Below are 23,116 nucleotides of genomic sequence, written 5' to 3'. Positions count from 1 at the left end.
TTGTTTTTGTTTGTTTCTATTCCATACTTCTTTTTTCTGTTGCTACCTTTTTAAAGTCATGTGCTTCTCTGGTGGTTTTTTCAAGTGTGGTTACCATTAAGTATTGAAAAGGGTACCTACCATATTCATTGTAGTACCCTATCTTATGAGTATTTCTGTGTTTCATCGTCCTTTGCTACTGTTAATCTCCATCCTCTCCCCTTTTTTTTCTTTTGTTGTCACAGTTTAAATTTGGTTTTATTGTGTTCTTGGTGGGGCTGTTACTTGTGGTTTTGTTTTGTTTTGTTCTTTGAATCTGTTTGGAAAGCACCCTTTAGTATTTCCTGGAGTGGGGGCTTTCTGAAGATAAATTCCCTCATCTTTTCTGTATTTGTGAATGTTTTTATTTCTCCTTCATACTTGAAGGATAGCTTTGAGGGTATAGTATTCTTGCCTGAAAGTTCCTCTCTTTCAGGGCTTTAAATATTGGGGTCCACTCTCTTCTAGCTTGTAGAGTTTCTGTTGAGAAATCGGATGATAATCTAATGGGCCTTCCTTTATATGTTGTATTCTTCTTTTCCCTGGCTGCCTTGAGAATTTTTTTTTTTTTTGGTCGTTGGTTTGTGCCATCTTCATTATGATGTGCCTTGGAGTAGGTTTTTTGTGGTTAAGAAAATTCGGTGTTATGTTTGCTTCTTGAATTTGAGGCTTTAGTTCTTTCCATAGGCTTGGGAAGTTCTCGTCTATTAATTCTTTGAGTATATTCTCCATTCTATTTTCTCTCTCTTTTCCCTCTGATATACCTATGATTCTTATGTTATTCTTTTTGATGGAGTCAGACAATTCCTGTAGGGCTTTCTCGTTTTTTGTTGTTTTTTTTTTGAGTCTCTTTCTTCTTCTCTCTGTTGTGCCTCAAGTTGCTTGTCTTCTATTTCACTAATCCTACCTTCTATCTGGCCTGCTCTATTAGCTAAGCTTGTTACCTCATTTTTTAGCTCATGAATTGAGTTTTTCATTTCTGTTTGATTTGTTTTTATAGTTTCAATTTTCTTGGTAATATAGTCTTTGTGTTCATTGAGTTGTTTTCTGAGCTCCCTAAATTGCCTTTCTGTGTTTTCTTGTATATCTCTGAGTATTTTTAGGATTTCTATTTTAAATTCTCTGTCATTTAGCTCCAAGTTTTCCAATATATTAAATTTTTTCTCCATAGATTTTTTCCTCATCTATCTGTGTTACCTCTCTATCTTTTGTAACCATGGTATTCAATTTACTTTTTCTTAATGGCATCTGAGGGTGGTCTTGTTGATAGCACTAATGAGAATTAATAAAGAATAAAAAGTAAAAAAAATGGAAAAAATTTTAGAAAAAAAAGAAAAAAGAAAAAAACCCAATAACAATTTATTATTCCCCCCCCCTCTTGTTTCTTCTTTTCCCTTCCTCTCCCCTCCTCCTTAGGAAAATATTGTGATGACCTGTGAATTATATTATGCTAAATGGAACAAAAACTGCCTATCATGGAGGGCCTGAGTTGGGGGGAAGTTTTCAAGGGGCAAAAAAGGAAGTAGGGACCTACAAAATGCAAAAAAGCAAAAAATTACAGTCAAGTATAAAATGATTTGCTTGTAAGTGATGGTCGACTAAGATATAATGAGAGGAATAAGAGGGAAACAGAAAAAAGGAGAAAAAATATTGTACTAAGTGGAGCAAAGACTAAATAGAATGGAGATCCTGGGTTGGGAGGAATGTTAATGAGTTAAAAAGCGAAGTAAAAAACACCCAAAATGCCACACAAAAAAACTTGTGTCCCAAATTAAATAATTTTTTCATGATTGAGGATTGAATGAGAGGAAGAGTAAAAGGAGAAAAGAAGAAACTAATAGAAAGGGAGAAATAAGAAAAATGGGAAAAAGAAAGGAAGGAAAAAAAGGAAAAGAAAAAAAACAAAGAGAGAGATTGAGAGAGAGTTAAGGGTTTTGGAGTGTAACCCTCATGGAGAGTAAGGAAGAAGAAAAGAAATAAAATGTAACACTTATGGGTAGTGTAGTTCAAGAAAAGGGAAGAATAAGATGGGCAGAGAATAAAAGGACCAAGGTGGAGGAAATAGAAATAATAATAATAAAGGCAAGAAGATAAAAGTAACAAAAAAAAATAGTGGAACAAATTATAAAGTCTGTGGATTTTTCTTGATTTTGAGAGGTTAACTTCTTCCTTTTTCTTTATTCTCCTTCTTCCTGTTTGGTGACTCTGTACCCCAGGCTCTGCTCCTGTGTCACTCTTAGGTAGGGATTTGCAGTTGATGAGATTCTACGGCAATGTCATATATTTGACTTCAGTCTCGTTGGTAGTCAAGGCTTGTTAGCTTTTGCAGGCTCCGACAATGAGAGTCTGTTTTCCCGGAGCCTCTCTCCTAGTCTCCCCTTCCTGAATTAGCAGCCTGATGATCCAACTATGAGGCTGCCGCTTCCTCTGCCTGGGGAGTAAGAGGCTCCAAGAGCTGGCAAATCCCCACTCTAACCCCACTCAACGCAGGGCTCTAGGTAAGGCTCTGGCAGTCAGAGCTGCCAGCGTAATCAGGCAGGGCTGGGAGCCAATTGCTCTCAAGGTGACTTTCAATGAGCGTCTAGGCCTGTTCAGCATGCCCAGCACTCTGTGGGACCACTCTCCCCAGGCTTTCCGCACTTTGTAGCCTGCTCTGGCGGGAAGAAGATGCCCTATTTATTGCCTGCAGTACAGGTCTTAACATCTGCCAAGTCCCTCTTTTTAGCGTATATCCCTGAGTATGAAAGCTCTGTCAATCAGAAGTTGCCCCCACCCCTTTAGCAAGAGGCACTAAAGAACATCACGCCTCTTGTCTTGGATCCCTGAACTGAGAGAGATCTTTTCAATTAGAGCCCTGTAGGTCAGTTGGGAGGTGCGCAGACTGTGGGTTAAGCTAATTTCAGTGATTGGATCCACAGATGTGCTCCAGGACAGACTGCAAGCTGTCCGCACGCCCCTCCCCCCCCAGGCTTGATTGTTAGCTTGAATGGCTGGGTGAGGTGCCCCGCCCATAGAGAGAAGCTCGGGTGTAGGGAAGTTCGCTTTGGCGCACTTCCTGCTTGCCACTGGCGGTTGGGGTGCTCTGGGCTCACGGATGAATGGGGTGCTCTGGGCACATGGGCGAGTGGGGACGCTGGTGGTGCTCGGATTGCTGGGGACGTTCCTGGCGCACCGGCCGGCAGCACAGGGTGCGGTTTCTCACAGCACGCGGGCTGCCGCTCCCAGAGTGTGGGTGGGCAGTTGCTTGCGTGGGTTGACTCACCACAGGCACACTCCCTCCTCGGCTTGAATGAATGTCAGTGCTGCAGTTAGCTTCCTCCACACCCTCAGCTCCCTCCCGACTCTCAGTTCCAAGTGAAAGCAGCCCTTTCACCTTCAGTGTGTGTAGAACTCCTGGATGCTCCAAAGATTGATTTTTCTGTCTCTAGTTGATGAATTTGTTGAAATTTTGGGGAGATCTGTTGGACGCACTGCTCACGGCATCATTTCCATGACGTCACTCTCTAGTACCTTTCAACACCTCCTCACACACACACACCACCTCCACCCTTGTTTCTTTCTTGATTAGAGATCACTTTCACTTACTGTGGTAGACTAGTCAGCCCCAGTGCTCCACATCAGTATTCCTGGATCTCTTTTTGAAAACATAGAGAACTGCATTTTTTTAGCTTCTTGAGTTTAGGCATGGCCATATGTCTTGCATTTACCAGTGAAAAGTGAGTAGAAGTGGGATTTTTTTTAATCTAAGGTCAAAGCATCTTGTCACCAGTGCTCAGTTACACAACCCTCTCCGACCTCAGCTTCATAGGAACCCTTTTCCATAAGTAGGTGTCTTGCTGAACCATCTGAAGGAGGTTAGCTTCCCTGAAAAGTTACACAGTGGCCTTTGTTAAGTGAAAAACAAAAAACAACAAACTTTTGAATTTCTTTGAAAGCCATTGAGAGTTAGGAGTTGCATGTTACTGCAATATAATTTATCTATCCTAACTAATGCAACAACTGATTAACCATTATTTACTTTTAACCTGTAAGAGATTGAAATAGATTAGATCACGCACATCCTATGTAGTATTGACAAACAGGAGTCCTCTCAGGTTATTTCTTTACATGCTAAGTCCTTTAACATATAAGCCTGCAGCAACCACATAAATTATCTCATTTTAATTCTCACAATAGCACAGTTAGATAGGTATTACTACTCACATTCCATGTATAAGCATTACAGATTTCAAGCAACTTGCCCAAGATCACATAAAAGTGGCCAGTGTGGGTATATACCCCCAAAACTCAAAAACATTGGTACGTAAAGACACATGCAGCCCCATGTTCATTGCAGCATTGTTCACAGTGGCCAAGACATGGAAACCAAAAAGCCCTTTAATAGAAGATTGGATAAAGATGTGGTACATATACACTATGGAATACTACTCAGCCATAAGAAATGATGACATCGGATCATTTACAACAACATGGATGAACCTTGATAACATAATACTGACTGAAATAAGTAAATCAGAAAAAACTAAGAACTGTATGATTCCATACATAGGTGGGACACAAAATTGAGACTCATGGACATAAATAAGAGTGTGGTGGTTACCAGGGGGAGGGGAAGGGAGGAAACGAAGAGAGTGGGGGGGAGGGGAAGGGCATAAAGACAACCAAATAAAAGGGGACGGAGGGCAATTTGACTTTGGGTGATGGGTATACAACATAATCAAATGTCAAAATGACCCGGAGATGTTTTCTCTGAATCTATGTACTCTAATTGATCAATGTCACCCCGTTAAAAATTAATTGTCTAAATAAAATTTTAAAAAAGAAAAGAAAAAGTAGCCAGTGTGGTGCCACAGCCCAGGCTCTTTCCTTTGTCTTCTCTGCCTCCCAGAATGCTTATCTAGATTGGTCCCTTCTCGTTGTATTATTTTATACATATACACTATAGCTAAAGTCCACAAGGACCAGGTAATTATCTTCCCTTTCTTTGTTAGTGATCTCTACCCTCCTTCTCACCTGAATTCTGAATCAAGTGTCAAATGATATCAGTGTCATAGAAAACAGATATAAAAATGCAGACTATGTGGGGCAAATCTATCCCAGCTTCTAGAAATATCAAACCAGATAATTGGCCAACAGGGTCATCATTGTGTATGAAAACCAAGAAACGCTTTTATGTATTACATAGACTAAACAAACAACAACAAAAAAACAAACCCACATTTCTAAAACTCTAAAAAGGTTGGCCGCTCTTCTCTTTTTCTAGAAAAAGTGCTTGTAACTAAACCAACATAGGCGTTTATCAGTCCTCTAACTTTATGATCTCCAATAAAGTTTTCACAATTTATTTAGTTATGCTTATAGCCCTGGCTATGCTTAAACTCCCCACATTTGCAGATGGCCTTGCAGTTTAGCACTGGGTTATACACAGGACAGTGAAGCTATATGAGGGCAGAGACCATGATGTTTTTGTTAATTGATACACCTCTGTGGGTACCATGATGCTGGAAGGCAGTAAGCTGTTAGAGACATTTGTTACATTGATAAAGTTAAATAACTCTTGACTACTGACAAAGATTACGAAACAAACACAGAAGTTAGAATGTGGTTTACCAAAATGAAAGAAAGACTTGTTTTAGCCAATCACATGAAGGATTGTCACCTAAGAGCTGGCTGTACAACCTTAACTAAATTGTGTAGATTTGTCTGAAGTCCAAATTCAAAAACAGAAAATAATTCCTCCCATTGCATTTAAGCTGAACCTTATGTTTTTGTTTTGTGCATATTAATATTAATAAGAATTATATTACTATTTCCAATATATTTCTTTGATGAAGGAAGGAATTTACATTGGGGGCTTTTAGAGACTTTTGATTGGGGAGGTGCTAGCAGCTGGACTTGGCTTTTGCAAGTGGAAACAAAAGCTAGTTGAAAGAGCAGGGGACATGCACTGCAAAGCCAGATGCCAAAGTAGCAAGGCTGTTTGCTGAAGCCTAGGTTCCACTTTGAAGGTAATCACCTGGCTCAACAACACCCCTGGGGCAACTGCACTGCTAGAATTATCCATTGCTTTTTAAAAAGAAACAGTTCTTTATTTGGTTAGTCTGACTTCAATGTATGTATTTAATGATGAAGGTAAAAGATAAGTCACTGGAGAGACTTAATCAAGAATATATAAGTCTATATAGTAGATATTATAAAGATGTAAGACATATCATACTTGTATAAATGTATGCCATGAGGCCCTGGCCAGTTGCTCAGTCGGTTAGAGTGTTGTCCTGAAATGACAAGGTTGTAGGTTCGATCCCTGGTCAGGGCACACATAGGAAGCAACCAATGAATGCACAACTTAGTAGAACAACAAATGGATACTTCTCTTCTCCCTTCCTTCTTTCTTCTTCTTTCCGTCTCTCTAAATTAAGCCCTAGCTGGATAGCTCAGTTGGTTGGAGCTTCATCCTGAAGTGTAGAGGTTGCTGGTTTGATCCTGGGTCAGGGCACATACAGGAACAGCTCAATGTTTCTGTCTCTCTCTGTCTCTCCTTGCTTCTCTCTGAAAAAAAAAAATGTATGCCATGAGTTTAGCTCTAGGAATCTACAACTTGCTATGAATGTGACTGCTCTCAGCTATGAATCCATAGCTCAATTTCCTTTCTGCAGGTAGTTGTTAACGTGTGTAGTTTGAAGGAGAGGTATAAATAAGTGCTCTGTCCACCAGAGTCATAAAGAACGGGACCGTGGGCAGGGGCGTGCATAGACAGCCACCTTGTGAGCTCCTTGAAGACAGTCCACATCAGACTAGTTTTTTAAAATTCTTACAGCACTTGGTCTTGCATTACATAGGTGTCTAGTAAGTGGCTGTCAAGTAGAGCAAATATATACTAGTACCATGTAATAAAGCTAAGTTTTTATTTGTGCAGACTCAACAACAAATTGATTGCTGTCCTATTTTTCTTTATTAAAGACTATTTTTAGAGCAGTTTTACATTCATAGTAAAATTGAGAGCAAAGTACAGAGATTTTTCTGCAAAGCCCCTGGCCCCTACACCAGCACAGCCTCCCCCATTATTATTATTATTATTTTATTTTTATTTTTTTGCATTTTCTTTTGCATTTTTCTGAAGCTGGAAACAGGGAGAGACAGTCAGACAGACTCCCGCATGCGCCCGACTGGGATCCACCTGGCACACCCATCATGGAGCAACGCTCTGCCCACCAGGGGGCGATGCTCTGCCCATCCTGGGCGTCGCCATGTTGCAACCAGAGCCACTCTAGCGCCTGAGGCAGAGGCCACAGAGCCATCCCCAGCGCCCGGGCCATTTTTGCTCCAATGGAGCCGGCTGTGGGAGGGGAAGAGAGAGACAGAGAGGAACAGCCTCCCCCATTATTAGCATCCTGCAGCAGAGTGGTACATTTGTTACAATGGATGAACCTGCACTGAGACATCATGATCACCCAAAGTGCCTAACTTACTTCAGGGTTCACTGCTGGTGGTGTACATTCTACCGGTTTGGGCTGTCAGCTTTTAGATAATGGGAACTTGTTGATTTTGTTTTTTAAATCTATTGGGTTTAGTTTTAGACTTATTAGAAATACTTAGTTATTGGCCTTGGGCCCACACTCCACCCATCTGCGGACGCTCACCCATTGCCACTGCCAAAATGTCTACAGGCACACTTGTAGGTTCAAGTGCTGCCTCTGACAGTAATTGAAGACTTCAGCAGACATAGAATCAAGTGGGTGGGGTGGAAGACATTATGAGAGTCAACATGGATAAGGTGCTGGAAAGAGATCAGAAGCTTTCTGAGTTAGGTGACCATGCAAATGCACTGCAGGCAGGAGCTTCCCAATTTGGAACAAGTGCTGCCAAATTGAAGCGAAATATTGGTGGAAGAAATACAAGATGTGGGCCATGGGGATTAGTGTTGTGGTTATCATCATCATCATCATCATCATTGTGTGGAGTTTCTCCGGGAAGAACCAGTGAACTCCAGCCTGCTATCCAGAAACCTATTCAAGACTTTGACTTAGAACCTGCCATATTATCAAGCTTACATACTGTAATATCTAAAATGATTATTTCCTGTTCATTAATATAAAGTTGATTTTTAGAAAATGTGCTTTTTTTAAAATACGCAATCCAAACTAGAAGTATAGTCAGCCCAGCCCACATTTTGCACAGTGCCTTTACAAATTTACATGTGGGCTGGCGAAAAGGATTTTTTAAGTCCCAGAGTGTTATAATCTAGAAGTAACATTGTCTGATTAATCGCTGTTAAGTCCAATTAAGAGGATATATTTCCATGTTAGCTATCCTCATCATATGACCTTATCTTCAGAACCACATTTTAAACCTTTAATCGGATTTCCAGTTTGTGCCTTTCAGAGAGAACACTACTGTCTAACTCAAATCTGTGATAACAACAGGTTATGTGTTATTTTGCAACTTTTCTGATTCCCTGTAAGAGAACCCTCTGCTGTTTATAAGCACTACTAACTCTTTTGCTACATTTAAAATAAGATGCTGGTAAAGAATTTTTGCTCTTACAGTATATACAAAGATATTGACTATCTTGTTATTGTTTTGTATAACTTGCTAAACATATTTTAATTAGAAAGTAACATCTTTAAAGCATTTTTATAGCCCTATGGCTATAACCAAAGTTTCTGTTTTGCAAAAAAGTTAAATATTTGTAAAATGTCAAGTCTGTTCCTGACAGATAAATTCTGAAAAGTGACCAATAAAACCAAGGTGCCTTTCCGAATTAAAATTGTACTGTTGTTTATGAAATTTTTGCATCCTGACAGGCCTTTGGTGCCTTTATAATATGTAGGTGGCACAACTCCCCTTCCTAGTCATTACTTTTCCTGGGATTAGAGAAGGTCTGTGCTAGACCCTGACCATCTCATACTTAGAGACAGATTTCAGAATACCAGCTGTGGACTCCACTGTGTTTCTAAGAATTAGATGAGCAACAATTTTGTAGCCTCTAAGCCAGACCATCTGTGAACTGGTCATTACTTGGCTCAGGCCTCACAGAGTAGCTTTTTGGAGTTTGTTTCTATTTTTATTTATATTCCACTTCCTAAATCTGTCTTCTAAATTATGCTTTCAATTAGCATTGGTCAAGGGTGGCTGACTTTTCACAGAGGATAACTAACCAGAGACACTGTCTTTGAGGTACTGTCTGCCCAAAATGCTGCTTTGTAAATAGTTGTAATCTGAGACTTTTATTGAGACTTTCACATCAGGTTGTATGGCTTAAGGACAGGAATTCAGGTACAAATGAAAACAGGCAGCCCTGGCCAGTTGGCTCTGTGGATAGAGTGTAAGCCTTGCATGCAGATGTCCTGGGTTCGATTCCTGGTCAGGGCACACATGAGAAGCGATCATCTGTTTCTCTCCTCCTCCATGTTTCCTCCATGTTTCTCTCCTTCTTCTCTTCTGGTAGCCAGTGGCTCATTTAATTCAAGCATCAGACCCTGGTACTGAGAATAGTTTGGTTGGTCTGAGTGCATCAGCTCCAGGTACTAAAAATAGCTTGGTTGAGTCAAGCATCAGCCCCAGATGAGAGTTGCCAGGTGGATCCCAGTCAGGGTGCATGTGGGAGTCTGTCTCACTCTCTCCCTCCCTCTCACAAAAAAAAGAAAGAAAAGAAAAGAAAACAGGCAAGGAGGCACTGAAGGAGAAATGCAGAGGTTTCCTGCTCTGTGGCCTTTTGTACTGGAATAGTCTAAACTCCTTTTTCACGTGCTAACATGTGACTTATAAAGCAACAACCATGGAGGCACACCAGGACATGGGGTCCATTTCTTTGGTATCTGTTCTCCTGACAGCACTGAAATGATGTAATATTTAAAACAGTTGTGAGAAAAAAGCAGCGGACAGTGTTGGGACGTTATCCCCCTGCCCCACCCCCCGCCCCGGCTCAGGGTCTCTGGCCGGTGTGCCTCTGAAACTTTGGTGCTCTCTTTGCAGCTCAGCCCCATGTATCCCACTGGCTCCTGCATTAACCAGGAATACCTCACTTGTGTCTGTGCACTTAGCTGGGAATTTTCCCACTGCCACGAACTAGATAAAGTGTTTGTAAACATAAGAAACAAATACTTAGCTATCAAAATTTTAAATTTCAAGGTAATCACAAATTTGCAGAAAAATTAGAGCTACAAAACAAAGAAATATTTCTTTCTCTGAACTATTTCAGGGAGTGAGTGCTGCCCTGATGCCCCATCAACCTGAAGTTTTTAGTGTAAATTCTTTCCTACTATCACCAGTATTCACGGGACCCAGTATCACTCCCCCACTCCCCTCAACCTCAGAATACTAACATTGTTGATACACCGTTGCCCTCTAATCCTCAGAGCCTATTCAGGATTCTCCTGTTTATTCATCAGTGCCTCAACTTTATAGCAGAAGGATCTAGTCTACAATTACACCTTGCATTCAGTTATAGCCCAGTTTACCTTTTTTTCCTGTTGCAAATAGCTTTTCAGTTTTTCTTTGGTTTTCATGAGTCTGACATACTTTGAAGTGTATGGGACAGTTACTTTGTATATAGAATAGCCCTCGATTTCCATCTGCCGCTATACTGCTCTTGTGATTTGATTCAGGTTCTAAATCTTTGGCAAGAATGACACAGAGGCGATGCTCTGTTCTCTTTGAGTCCTAAGAGGTGGTGCATGATTTCAGTTTGTCCCCATACAGGCACTGTTCAGTTCCATCGCTAATGATAATGTTCTCCAGGCTTCTCCATGGCAAAGTTACTAGTTCTTCCCTTTCCTTTTTTTTTTTTTTTTTTTTTTTTTTTTTGTATTTTTCTGAAGCTGGAAATGGGGAGAGACAGTCAGACAGACTCCCGCATGCGCCCGACCAGGATCCACCCGGCACGCCCACCAGGGGCAAAGCTCTGCCCACCAGGGGGCGATGCTCTGCCCCTCCGGGGCGAGGCTCTGCCGTGACCAGAGCCACTCTAGTGCCTGGGGCAGAGGCCAAGGGGCCATCCCCAGTGCCCGGGCCATCTTTGCTCCAATGGGGCCTCAGCTGCGGGAGGGGAAGAGAGAGACAGGAAGGGGGGGGGTGGAGAAGCAAATGGGCGCTTCTCCTGTGTGCCCTGGCCGGGAATCGAACCCGGGTCCCCCGCACACTAGGCCGACGCTCTACCGCTGAGCCAACCTGCCAGAGCCTAGTTCTTCCCTTTCTAATGAATAGACATTCTGTGGGGGCGATGTTTTATAACTATGTAAATATCTCATTTCTCACCCAAGTTTTATTGATTTATCAAAATGTAAGTTTTCATGGGTCCCTATTTTATTTGCTCTGTTAAATCTATTTATATAATTATTTTTCTTAATGCTGAAATTATCCTGCGTCTGGCACTAAGAGCTCATTCATGTGTGATTCTGTGGGGTTTTTTTGTTTTGTTTTGTTTTTTTACATGACTATATCGTTCTTTGAATACTTTATTTGATTTCTGGCACAAAAAGGTGTTTCAGGCTCATGTTGTACTTCACCTGCCCCAATACTGGAATTAGCCATTTCTATAAAGATCCCTAGTCCCATTTAGTAGAGGAGTTAATATCTGGACCTTAAATGTTCTGATTTCTGCCAGGCACTCTCAGTAGACAGAGCTAATTAATATAGATGCAGATACATATGTTTACTCATTTACATCTATATTTATTTCTATACTTATCTCTATATTGAAAACCAAGAATTCATACTAAGTTCTCCACTTCCAATTCAACTCCACAGGTTCTTTCTAGTTTTCTCTCGTGTTTCTGGTAGTGAAAAACATGTAAACTCTAAAATAAGTTATATTCCTCTCCCCCCTCCCAATTTCATACTTTCAACTGCTAACCCCCAGTGGGATGGTCTTTGGAGAGGAGGCTTTGGGAGGTAATTCGGTTCAGGTGAGTCATGAGGGCGGGAAGCTTGTGAAGAATGTAGTATCCTGTAAAGCAGTGGTCCCCAACCTTTTTTGGGTCATGGATCGGTTTAATGTCAGAAAATATTTTCACGGACCGGCTTTTAGGGTGGGACAGATAAATACACAAAATAAAATTATGCGACCGGCATAAAAACTGTGGTATTTTTAAATATAATTGTCAAACTTACGAGACAAGCGTCAAGAGTGAGTCTTAGACAGATGTAACAGAGGGAATTTGGTCATTTTTAAAAAATAAAACATTGTTCAGACTTAAATATAAATAAAATGAAAAGAATGTAAGTTATTTATTCTTTCTCTGCAGACCGGTACCAAATGGCCCACAGACCGGTACTGGTCCACGGCCCGGGGGTTGGAGGCCACTGCTGTAAAGCTCACAGCTCTCTGCCATGTGGCGACGCAGAAGCTGGCTATGTGAGAGACAGGAAGAGATGCCCCACAGAACTAGATCATGCTGACATGCTGATCTGACTTCAAGCCTCCAGAACCATGAAAATATAACATTCCATTGTTTCAGCTAGTCTATGGTTTTCATTATGGCAGCCCATGCCAACTAATGCAATGGTTTGCATTACTCATAATATACTTATGTATCTGATCAATTTCCCTCATTTAGGTTCCCACCCTCCAGATTGGCTACTCTTACATGAGGACATCCTCCTCACTGTACTTGGGCTCTGATTCTCCATTCTGGGCTCACTCCCTCCCCTCACCAGGAAAGTCCACTTTCCTCTGCTTCACCTAATGGCTTTGGGAAAGAAGTATACAGGAAGAGAAGGGAAACAGATTTTGTTTTTTATTTTTTACTTATTTTTTATTAAGTGAGAGGCAAGGAGGCAGAAAGACAGATTCCCACATGTGCCCCAACTGGGATCCACCTAGCAAGTCCTCTACTGGGGCTGCTGCTCCATTGCTTGGCAACCAAGCTATTTTAGCACTGAGGTAAGGCCACAGAGCCATCCACAGCACTTGGGGCCAACTTTTGCTTGAACCATTTGAGCCATGGCTGCGATAAGGGGAAGTGGAGAGAGAGAGAGAGAGAGAGAGAGAGAGAAAGAAGGGGGAGGGGTGGAGAAGCAGATGGTTGGGTCTCCTGTGTGTCCTGACTGGGAATCAAACCCAGGACTTTCACATGCCAATCTGATGCTCTACCGCTGAGCCAACTGGCCAGGGTCTGAATTTTGTTTAATTCCCTAAAATATCACTTGATCAGTTAGAGAGATGAATTTTATCAAACAAAAGTCCAAAAAGTTCATTGTAACCACATATTTGAAGCTGCAAGGAACTTAAAGGTAATTTAATTCAAGCATCTTATTTTATTTAGTAACTATCCAATTTCTACAGGTAATTTTTTTTTTTTTTACTTTGACTAAAGAGAAATTGAGTCTTACTAAAAAAACCTTTTGCATTAATGGATCTGTGTGTCTGGAGAAGCTTCTGGATCAAAACCACTGCTTTATAGAAACTCCTTTTTACTTATAGAAGCTCCCTGGTTATCTGAAATGATGGAAGAACGAATGCTGCATAGCATTTTTTAAGTAACCAATGGATGTTTATGTCATTTCTTCATTCCATTCAGTGTATTTCTCCTACCTCTTCTTTGCACTTCTAGCAGGGAGACTTGGAAAAGCCAATAGCCTGTATTATTCAAACATACTATTTCATTTAGTTTTGTTTTGTTTAGAAGAAACTAAAAGGGGCACTGACATTATTCTTTAATAATGAACTACAAAAAACTGAATTAATTTCATTATCATTCTCCAACATACACGCACACACACCCGCGTGTGTGCGCACATACACACACGCACACACACACACAGCCTGAACATTCAGACACACAGACACACACCAAAACAAGACATGTGATGTAACAAGTATAAATGCATTTACAGAGACAATGGAAAAGGTAACACTAGGCTGCACAGGGACCAAGCACAAGTTCTTACTGGTCAGTTATGTAGGGCTGAGTCTTTAGGAGAGACCACAGATAAGTGTGTACCTTTAAAGATGAGGCAGATTAAGGATGGGGTGGCAGAGAAAGAGAAGTAAACTCAAGATAAATAGCTAAAAGCAACAAAGGAATCAATGCCTTCATGAGCCTGAGGAAGGGAGCTACTTAGGAAAGTACAGTCAGAGAACAGAGTCTGCCTGGAGAAAGTGAATAGATTTATGACTCTGCAGCCACACAAAGTCCTTTAGAAGATGCATTTCAGATAGCACTGAGATCAATTGTAAACATAATAGAAAACCCAATGGCAGTAGCTTATAGGAATAGGGATGGATTTTTCTTATTAAAAGTTTGGAGGTTGGTGGTTGCTGTCAGTGGTTAAATAGCTCAGAAATGTAGGATCAATGTCTCTGTGATTCTCTTGGCCTTTCCTTCATGGTTCCAAGATAGCGATTATAGCTCCAAGCATGACATCTGCATTTAAGACAGGAAGAAAAGAAAAGTGATACCTCAAGACATAGGAGTCCTGCTTTATCAGGAAAACAGAAGCTCACCCAGAACCCTGCTCCATCCCCACCCTGAACAAATGTCCATCTGCTGAACATCAGCCTGAATATTCAGATGTTTATATAATGCAGTTCATCACTTCTATAGACAAAAAAGCTGGAATAGGGAGTAGTTAACTTTCCCAGCTTCAATGGTAGAGACAGGAAGGGGAAAAGTGATTAGGAATGGGTGCCAGGGCCAATCAATCTCCTTGTCTGCCACAAAAAGACTGATAGATTATTTTCCATGTATCATTGAGAACACAAATAGAGTTTCAGTTGGAGATAGAAAAAAATGTCAACCCTCCAGTCAGGCTACTGAGGCAGACAGTGATACCTCTATCCTTGATGGTCTTCAACTCGAGAAATATTCAATATTATACGTCTTAGTAGATTTAGACATTCAATAGTCTGAAGCCTGGGATCAGGTGATTTTGCTAGGTCTATGATTAGTTGAGTTACTATATCAAAGCTATATATTCCCTCCCTCTCAAAGCAATGTGAAATAGAAAACTATACAGGTTGATTATCTCTTCTCTGTCGGTCCTTCTCCCCTCTGTCTACTTCTCTGGAGAAGTTCCAATGGCACTTTGCTTTTAGAGATTCTAAGGGTAACGCTGTTGCCCTTATTCAAAACCAGTTTTAGGTATGTCAAGAAGGAAGAAAAAAAGAACTGAATAAATGAGGTATAAGTAAAAGATCAGGAAATCAAGATTTAGTTTAGTTTACTAAAATGCATTTGGATAAAGCTAAAAATTGATCTAAGACCCTATTAGGTGAATGTGAAGCAATTACACGAATAGATGTAGGCATTTTACAGCAGAGTCACAAAACTTTCCTAGACATAATATTATACAAGAGTATGTGTTATGCTTACTTCTTAAGTAAACACATTTGTAAATTGCTTGGCAAACTTGAGGAGAGCCCAGGGTTTATTTCTGCTTCACATTGCACTGTAGCCTTGGCTGCACCAGGTTCCCTAATGGCAACAACTAACCTTTTCCAGACAATCTGTCAAGTCTTGGGGCAGAGAAAACAATGTACTATTGTGAACTTACACAAGATTTGCAAATGTGATGCAATTTCGATGTAGCAGTGGCCTGAACTTTACAAAACCACCAAAGATTCCCACTAGCCTATACTTGTCAACCAGAAAGCATGAGGAAGATTGGGGCAAAGTTTCTTTTCTAAACCACATTTAGGGTTGATCTAAAAAGATACTTTCCTCCCCTTCAGTCTTTTAAATTATCAGAATGAGAATTGGGATTGGTTTCACAATAACCAAACAAATCGTCTCTTTCTCACACATTTGTTTTTATTACATTACTAGATTCTATTTGTTTAGGGAAATTTATTTGCTTCTAGTGCTTCTCTAGAGTTTTGATAGCCAAAAACTCTTCTTTTCAGCATGTGCCAGGCACCGGGCTGGAGAAGTGGATCATGGTGAGGTGCACCATACATGACCTCAAATGCATTTCCTCCATTATCGAGGACCTGCTTACCAGCTAGTGTTCTAAGTGTTGGAGGTATATGTTATTGCATATTACATTACAAAGTAGTTGTTATTTACATTGTAAAAATTAAGACACCAAGGCCCAGAGAAATAAACAACTTTCAAGGTCACATAGACAGTCCATGGCAAAGCTGGATTGAAAGCCAGGTCTTTTCTACTCCATATTTCATATTTTTTACCCAGTATCTCACTGCCTTCCTGATATCCACTGGCCTTATTGAAAAGGCCCGCCATTGTAAATGCATGGAAAATTTTTTGAGACTGCAATCCATGATCATTTACAATTATTCTTCCAAAACAGTGAATGCTAACGGTATGAGAATTAAAAGGGAACTCTGCCTGTGTTAACTTGGTATAAAAGTTCGTTCAGTCTTTTCTTCCCTAAACCATTCATCTTCAAAATCTGATTCCAGAAACCTTTAAATTGTAAGAATGCTAACCCACGTTTCCATTCATTGTCCCCCAGGCTCACCTACGACTGGGAGTTAGATGGGTCCTGGGAGGAATATCCTCGGAGCGGTGAGGAAAGAACCCTGAGTCTAACAGTTTCTGATCTGCTTACTCACTGTCTGCATAACTTTAAGTTGTTTAAATTTTATTTTTTAGGTGAGAGTAGGGGAGATAGTGAAGCAGACTCCCATATCACCACAACCAGGATCGACCCAACAACCCCATCTGGCACCAATGCTCAAGTATTGAGCTATTTTTAGTGTCTGAGGCTGACATGCTTGGACCAACTGAGCTATCCTCAGTGCCTGGGGCCAGCTCAAACCAACTGAGGCACTGGATATGGGAGGGGAAGAGGGAGGGGGGTAGAGAAGCAGATGGTCACTTCTCCTGTGTGCCCTGACTGGGAATCAAACCCAGGACGTCCACATACCAGTCTGACAATCTATGCACTGAACCACCAGCAAGGGCCAAGTTGTTTAAATTCTGTATGCTCCAAGTTCAGGGGTTGAGAAACAAATGAGACAATGGAATACAAGAGCAGTTTGAGATTGTAAAGTAACATGTAAAGGATGACCATTCGCTAGCTTGCAGTGCAGAAGAGAGTGAAAAGTAAAGGCAGCATGAAACAACACCAGCTCAGCTCTATTATTAAGACTTCATAATAAAACATCATTTAATTAAAGACTTCAAGGAGGGGTAATGAAATCAAACCCCTTTCTTACTGGTATCTAGGGCATGAGGTTCTGAAGGGTGTTCATTCTTCTTGAGCATAAACAACCATGGTCAAGAGAAGGTCATTCTTGCCTCACAGTCTTCTAAAACCCACGTAGGACAGTTTAGCAGAGAAAGCTATCTAGTGGGGCATCGATCACAGCTTCTGAATGGAAAGTTTATAGTGGATTAGAGGAAATACAGAAACTTATAAGACACAGTATATACAAAAAGCCTTAAGCTTTTTTAGTAATTTCATTTCTAAGAATTTCGCCTAGGCAGATACTCAAGATACTAAGTTATACATACAAAAATAGCAAACTCCACCTGATGCTTGGGCACCAGATAATCTTTGTAAACAAATTAAGTCTGGTTTATTACCTCCAGCTAGCTTGGTGGGAAGCTCTATCATTTTTCTGAATTCTAAGTTTTCTCTTCCATACCTTGGGATTATGGGGAATCCTTGAACTTAATCTGCACAAGAATTTAAGAAAGGTATTTCCTGGGACTTGTACTCTCTAGACTGGATGCATACTGGCTAACACTCCTGCTGGTGATAGCAAACCCTCTGAACCAAACTCAGACATAGAAATGTTTAGTCTCCAGGCATCCCACAGTTCCTCAATCTAAGTTCTGCCACCTCCAGGAGCCACCAGACCTCCTGCCATCCCCGCCTCCTAAGGATTTCTTCTCTCCCAAGAAAGCCCAACCTCGTTCCCAGTGTGGGAATATCACACCCTTCTGCTTCTAGACTGGCCCTTTTTCCTGCTGACTCTATATGTTCAAAGCCTCTAACCCATCCCCATCTGGAATTCTCAGCTGTCACCTCCCTGAGCACTGACTTTTGAAAACAACAGCCTGTTGACTTGCCTCTGGGACCAAGGAAAGTTCAGATGGCCAGCATTCAGAGCTCCACGCACATCTTTGGAAGAGAAAGAAAGAAAGACTTGTTATTTTACAATAAACTTACAGCCTAGAAAAAAATCCCAGTTTATTCTCAGTCTATTTTGCCATATTAAATTTTTAATGTCATTTGATTACACCTATAATGGTAAAATCCTGGAAAAGCTTAAATGTCCCACTAATGGAGTTATATATTGAAATAATATACAGCAATTAGAGGGCTCTGTTTTAAAAAACTATTTCATAGATTTGAAAACATACTTTTCTTTTTTTAGGTAAGAGGAGGGGAGATAGTGAGGCACACTCCCACATGTGCTCCAACCAACCAGGATCCACCCAGCAACTCCATCTAGGACCGATGCTTGTATCAACTGAGCTATTTTTAGCATCTGAGGCTGATATGTTCAGATCAACCAAGCTATCCTCAGTGCCCAGGGCCATGTTTGAACCAATCAAGCCACAGGAGGAGAAAAGGGAGAGAAGGGGGAGAGGGAGAGGGAGAGAAGTAGATGGTCGCTTCTTCTGTGTGCCCTGACTGGGAATCAAACCCAGGACATCCATACACAGGGCCAACACTATCCACTGAGCCACCAGCCAGGACTGGAAACATGCTTTTGATATACTAATTTTTAAAAAGTAAGTTGCAAAGCAGAATATGCAATTTAAGTCCACTCTTTAAAATTTATTCTGAATTCTAGTATTAACACACACGCAAACGTTTATATCATAGACAATCAGTGCTTGTTTCAAGAATAGTGGGATTATGATTAAGTTTATTTTTCTTCTTCAACTTCTGTTCATTTTCTCAATTTCTTTCATATATTTGCGTTACTTTTGTACTGACCGTGCACAGTGCAGTGCTGAGTGTGTGTCTGTGTGTGTCTCTCTGTGTGTGTTTGTGTGATATTGGCCCTTTTACTGGAGTACTGAATTCATTCAGGTGAAGTGGTGACCTATCTTGAAAGACTTATTTTTGGGAATAAGGACTTCAGGAGAAAAAAAGTAAAGCCAGAAATAAGGATGGGAAGGGACCTGAGGAATTAATTATGTGTGCCCTGGCACCTCTTCCATACCAGTACTGATGCTGAATTACCAATGGTCCCCTGCTCGGTGGGTGAAGGCTCACCTGGACAATGGGAATTGAGACTAGGACAGGCCCGTAGCTCCCCACCATGAGCATGGAGTTTGTACTTTATAATGCAAGTCATGAGAGTTTGCATTCAGCATTTCATCATGTTAAAGAAATAGTGAATACCTTATAAGGAAAACAATATACTGTTTTTCGATATTCTGTCTTTATCATGTATAAATTTTACTTAAAGGAAAGCAAATATTGAATTCTAGTTAAACTTCAGCAGTCCTATCTTTAGGGATAAAGTGTACTGATATCAACAATATTTTGAAATGCATCAAAATAGTAAGGTAGATTGATGGAGGAACAGAGAGTGGATAGCTGGATATAGTATACATGGTCAAGCAAGGACAATAAAATGTCATTTATAGGGTCTAGGTGGTTGAGATAAGGCTGTTCACAACTTCTCAGTGTTTCTGTGTGTTTTCAAATTTTCCTAAGAAATTGTTAGATTCTCTTACTAGGGAGAAGAAGCTCTTTAAAAAGACAGTACACAGACACAAGATTTTCAACCTTTTTTGATCATGTCACTTAAAAAATGCTCACTGAATAATGAGAGTGCTTTCTTTTATCTTTACCTGTTTCTTTTGTCTTACCTGCCTTTTCTTCCTTGGAAATCTAGTATAGCACAACCCAGTACTTGATAACGGCATGTTTCATTACTACATGCTTAAAACTTAGGGAGAAATATACTATGCTATTGTTCTTGTAAAATATGTTAATTAGAGAAATTCCATATTAACTATGAATATTCCATTTGACTATGTGAACTGCATCTATTCACCACAGTATTTGTTAACTAGCTAACAAATATTAAGTAGAGGTTAATATATATTGTCTCTCAAGATTTTTTTTCCTTTAAGCTGGACCTTAATAACGCGATAAAATTTAAAATACACTAACATGATAAAATTTACATATTCTATCCTAAAGGACCAGGAATATTTATGGATTCTATGAGTGTTGATCTGGGTGTTTACATTTTAAATCACTCCTTATAGCTGCAGTTAATGCTCTGCACTGATTGGGAGTTTGGAATTAGGAAGGAGGAGGTAATTTTTACCTCTCTCTTTCATACTACCCCCCCCCAAAATGAAAAAAACATAGTGCACTATAGAATACTGTTAAACAACCATTGTCTGAGAGTCACCCAAATTAACCCTTAAGAGTATACTTGCACAGTTGATTATTTTTCAACTTACCCGCAATTGTAGTTATCCTTATAGACTTTTGTATCTATGTTATGCTCATCTAGAGCATTATAAGTAAGATATGTCCATAAATAGTGGAAATAGTTGTCAACAATAAATTAAAAGTTAAACTTATTTTAAAATATTATGTTCATTTACATTTAATTACTTAAATAGAGTTTGAAAAGAATATTTAGTTTCAGGGGACTATTGGAATTCAAGGTTTTTAAATTTGCAGCTCTATATGATGATTTTTTTCTCTTTTTTTAATGGTAAAATAGAATTTCAATATCAGCAAGTACTAACACATGATAAGTATCTGTGGCAGGCGCATTCAAAAAAAATAAAGCAAATCCCTTGTTTTCTAAAAATACAAAGTATAAATGCTTGAATCATAAAACTATCAGCTTCAAATTTGCTATTTTTATCAAGTGAATACAATTAGTTTCTGAGTCTCCCCAAAATAACAAACATCTGATTGCCAATTATCCTTAGATAATTTTAGGATACTTACATTATTACATAAATATCAGACACATAAAACAGTTTGCTCACTCTGATTAATTACCCTACTCAAACTTTGACTACTGAAGAGATTTAAAATGCCAGAAATTAAAAACCCTTTGCAGAATAACCAGACTTTTTTTTTTTTTAATACAGAAACCATTTGGGCACATGGGCAGTGTGGGTTTGTGAAAAGCCCCTTGTCACTAACAGCCAAGTCTCTTTCTGGAAAGATATGAATAATAGTTTCAGTATTAGAAATGTAAGCTATCTAAAGAAAACAATATGGTAACATAATTGGTATTTAGTAAATTGCTTACTATTTTTAAACAAACTATTTACTAAGTAAAACTGTTTTTCCCTTTCCTTTGAAAAACATTAAAACCTTGAATGTCTTTAGATAAAGAGAACAAAAACTAAAATCACTTTTAAAAACACCACGTTTTCCTTTGTATTTAGAAAAAACAGGGAAAAAAATGTTTGTTTCCCCGAGGGTAATGAGAATAAAAGTAAGTGGAAAGGAAGTATAGCACAAAAAGCATAAGTTCACTGAAACAAGACAGTGAAGAACATAATCAATTATACAGACGATTAGAAACACAACTTACCTCGTCTGACAATGGCTTTTGTGGGGAGGCAGGAAGGGTAAAGCTGTATAGCAGACTAAGGAGCCTATCAGAACTCAGAGCTGCAAGCACAAAACTCACAAGATGAGACAGGTGTGTCATATTGACAGTCCTCCCCAAGGGTTGTCATCGCTCAGAAATCCTATCTTTGATAATCAAACTTCCATTCTTGACTGGTGGGAACCTATGCTACTGAGAGTAATCCCAGAAGTCATTGTGCCTATGAAATAGTTACAGTCTGTTCTCCAGTGAGGCTTTCCGGACCATGCTACTTGCTCAGGGTGGCAGAATTACCCCGAGATGAACTGTGCAGCCTGTCAGAGAGAAAGTTCTCTGCTAGAGGAAAAGCAGACACAAACAACCCAAGTTGTACCAAAGCTTCATTTAATCATTCAGTCAAGCATACGTGCTTTTTAGAAAGGCAGCACAGAAGCTGTGACTGGATGTGACTCTTGGGCTGCTTTTCCATCTGAGAACTTTTTAACACATCACCCAAGGATTATAATTCCCTGAAAGGATCTCTAACCTGAAAGCAGACAGGGATTTAAACAAAAAAGAGACAGACAGCCTTCGTCTTGGCGGCATCTGTAAACTCCCCTCCTGGAAAAGAATTCTTCCTCCCTTCCGGTAAACTCATGCTTGTATACATTAAAATAAAGAGGGTGTACAATTTAACAAAGCAATGCCCTCCCATTATTAGAGAATCAAATCCACAACAGGCTCACTATTTCCCCAAACAACCATTTGGGGTACAGGCTTTAGGGGGAAAAAATCAAGAATGCAAAAATGCAAATCAAATGAAAGAGATACTGTAACCTAGGAGAACGGTCTTAGCTAGGCTTTCAGAGTGAAGGTGTTGCACAGTGCCTCACTTTTGTTCTGGTGTGAGAGATTCACGGTGCCGGGAATGGTGACAGACAATGGGCAGTAAAACCACACAGTCAGTCTTAGCAAATTAGGTAAATTAGAGATCATTTGATGGTATTCTACTGTTGCTATTGTAATCACAGTAATTCTCCCTGGTAATGGTGCTTCGTGAGGAAGTGCAGTTCTCACAGGATAATTGTAGAAGATACCGAGAGACTCAGGGATGCAGCATCTGGCTTTAAAAGCTCTTCAGATTCAAATTGGCATTTTGCTTTATCTTGAAAATTTATTAGAGATTCAGATCATGCTGGTTTAAATGGAAAGGTGAAAGCAGGGTAATTTCAATCTATGAATTATTCAATCTCAGCCTGGCGAAATTGCCATCCACGAACTGATGCTCTGACAGTCCCTTCAGAGAGCCTCCATTATTCTTGTCATTTTTATTTCTTTATCTACGATCTCTTTCTCAGTTACCGAGATTGTCCCTTAGGGCTTGGCTTCGCCAACCAAAGTATTTTCAAATTGGCACTAACCTAAATGTGCTGCTGTCTCAAAATTGCTGTCTCCACAGGCTGTCTTTCTTCCAAATCATTAAAACCACATTCACGATGATATCTGTTAGGCTGTTTGATCAGATAAAATGACACACACACGCACGCACGCACACACACCACACAGCACACATAAGGGCACCACTGTGAAGAAGAGTTAAGTTCCACTAACATCACAAGAGAAGAGAAAGTGGTGCTTTCTGCTTCCTTCTTT

The 23,116-nt window shown here is 40.0% G+C and overlaps 1 pseudogene; it reads left to right on the top strand.

Annotated features, from left to right (window-relative positions):
• The first annotated feature begins 7,675 nt into the window (after positions 1-7,675).
• Positions 7,676-8,001, top strand: LOC136329933 (vesicle-associated membrane protein 3 pseudogene; annotated as a pseudogene).
• The last annotated feature ends 15,115 nt before the right edge of the window (positions 8,002-23,116 follow it).

The sequence above is a fragment of the Saccopteryx bilineata genome, chromosome 3, assembly GCF_036850765.1.
Source record: "Saccopteryx bilineata isolate mSacBil1 chromosome 3, mSacBil1_pri_phased_curated, whole genome shotgun sequence".
Lineage (NCBI taxonomy): Eukaryota > Metazoa > Chordata > Mammalia > Chiroptera > Emballonuridae > Saccopteryx > Saccopteryx bilineata.
The sequence above is the reverse complement of the archived record's forward strand: the minus strand, read 5'-3'. Positions and strand labels throughout refer to the sequence as shown.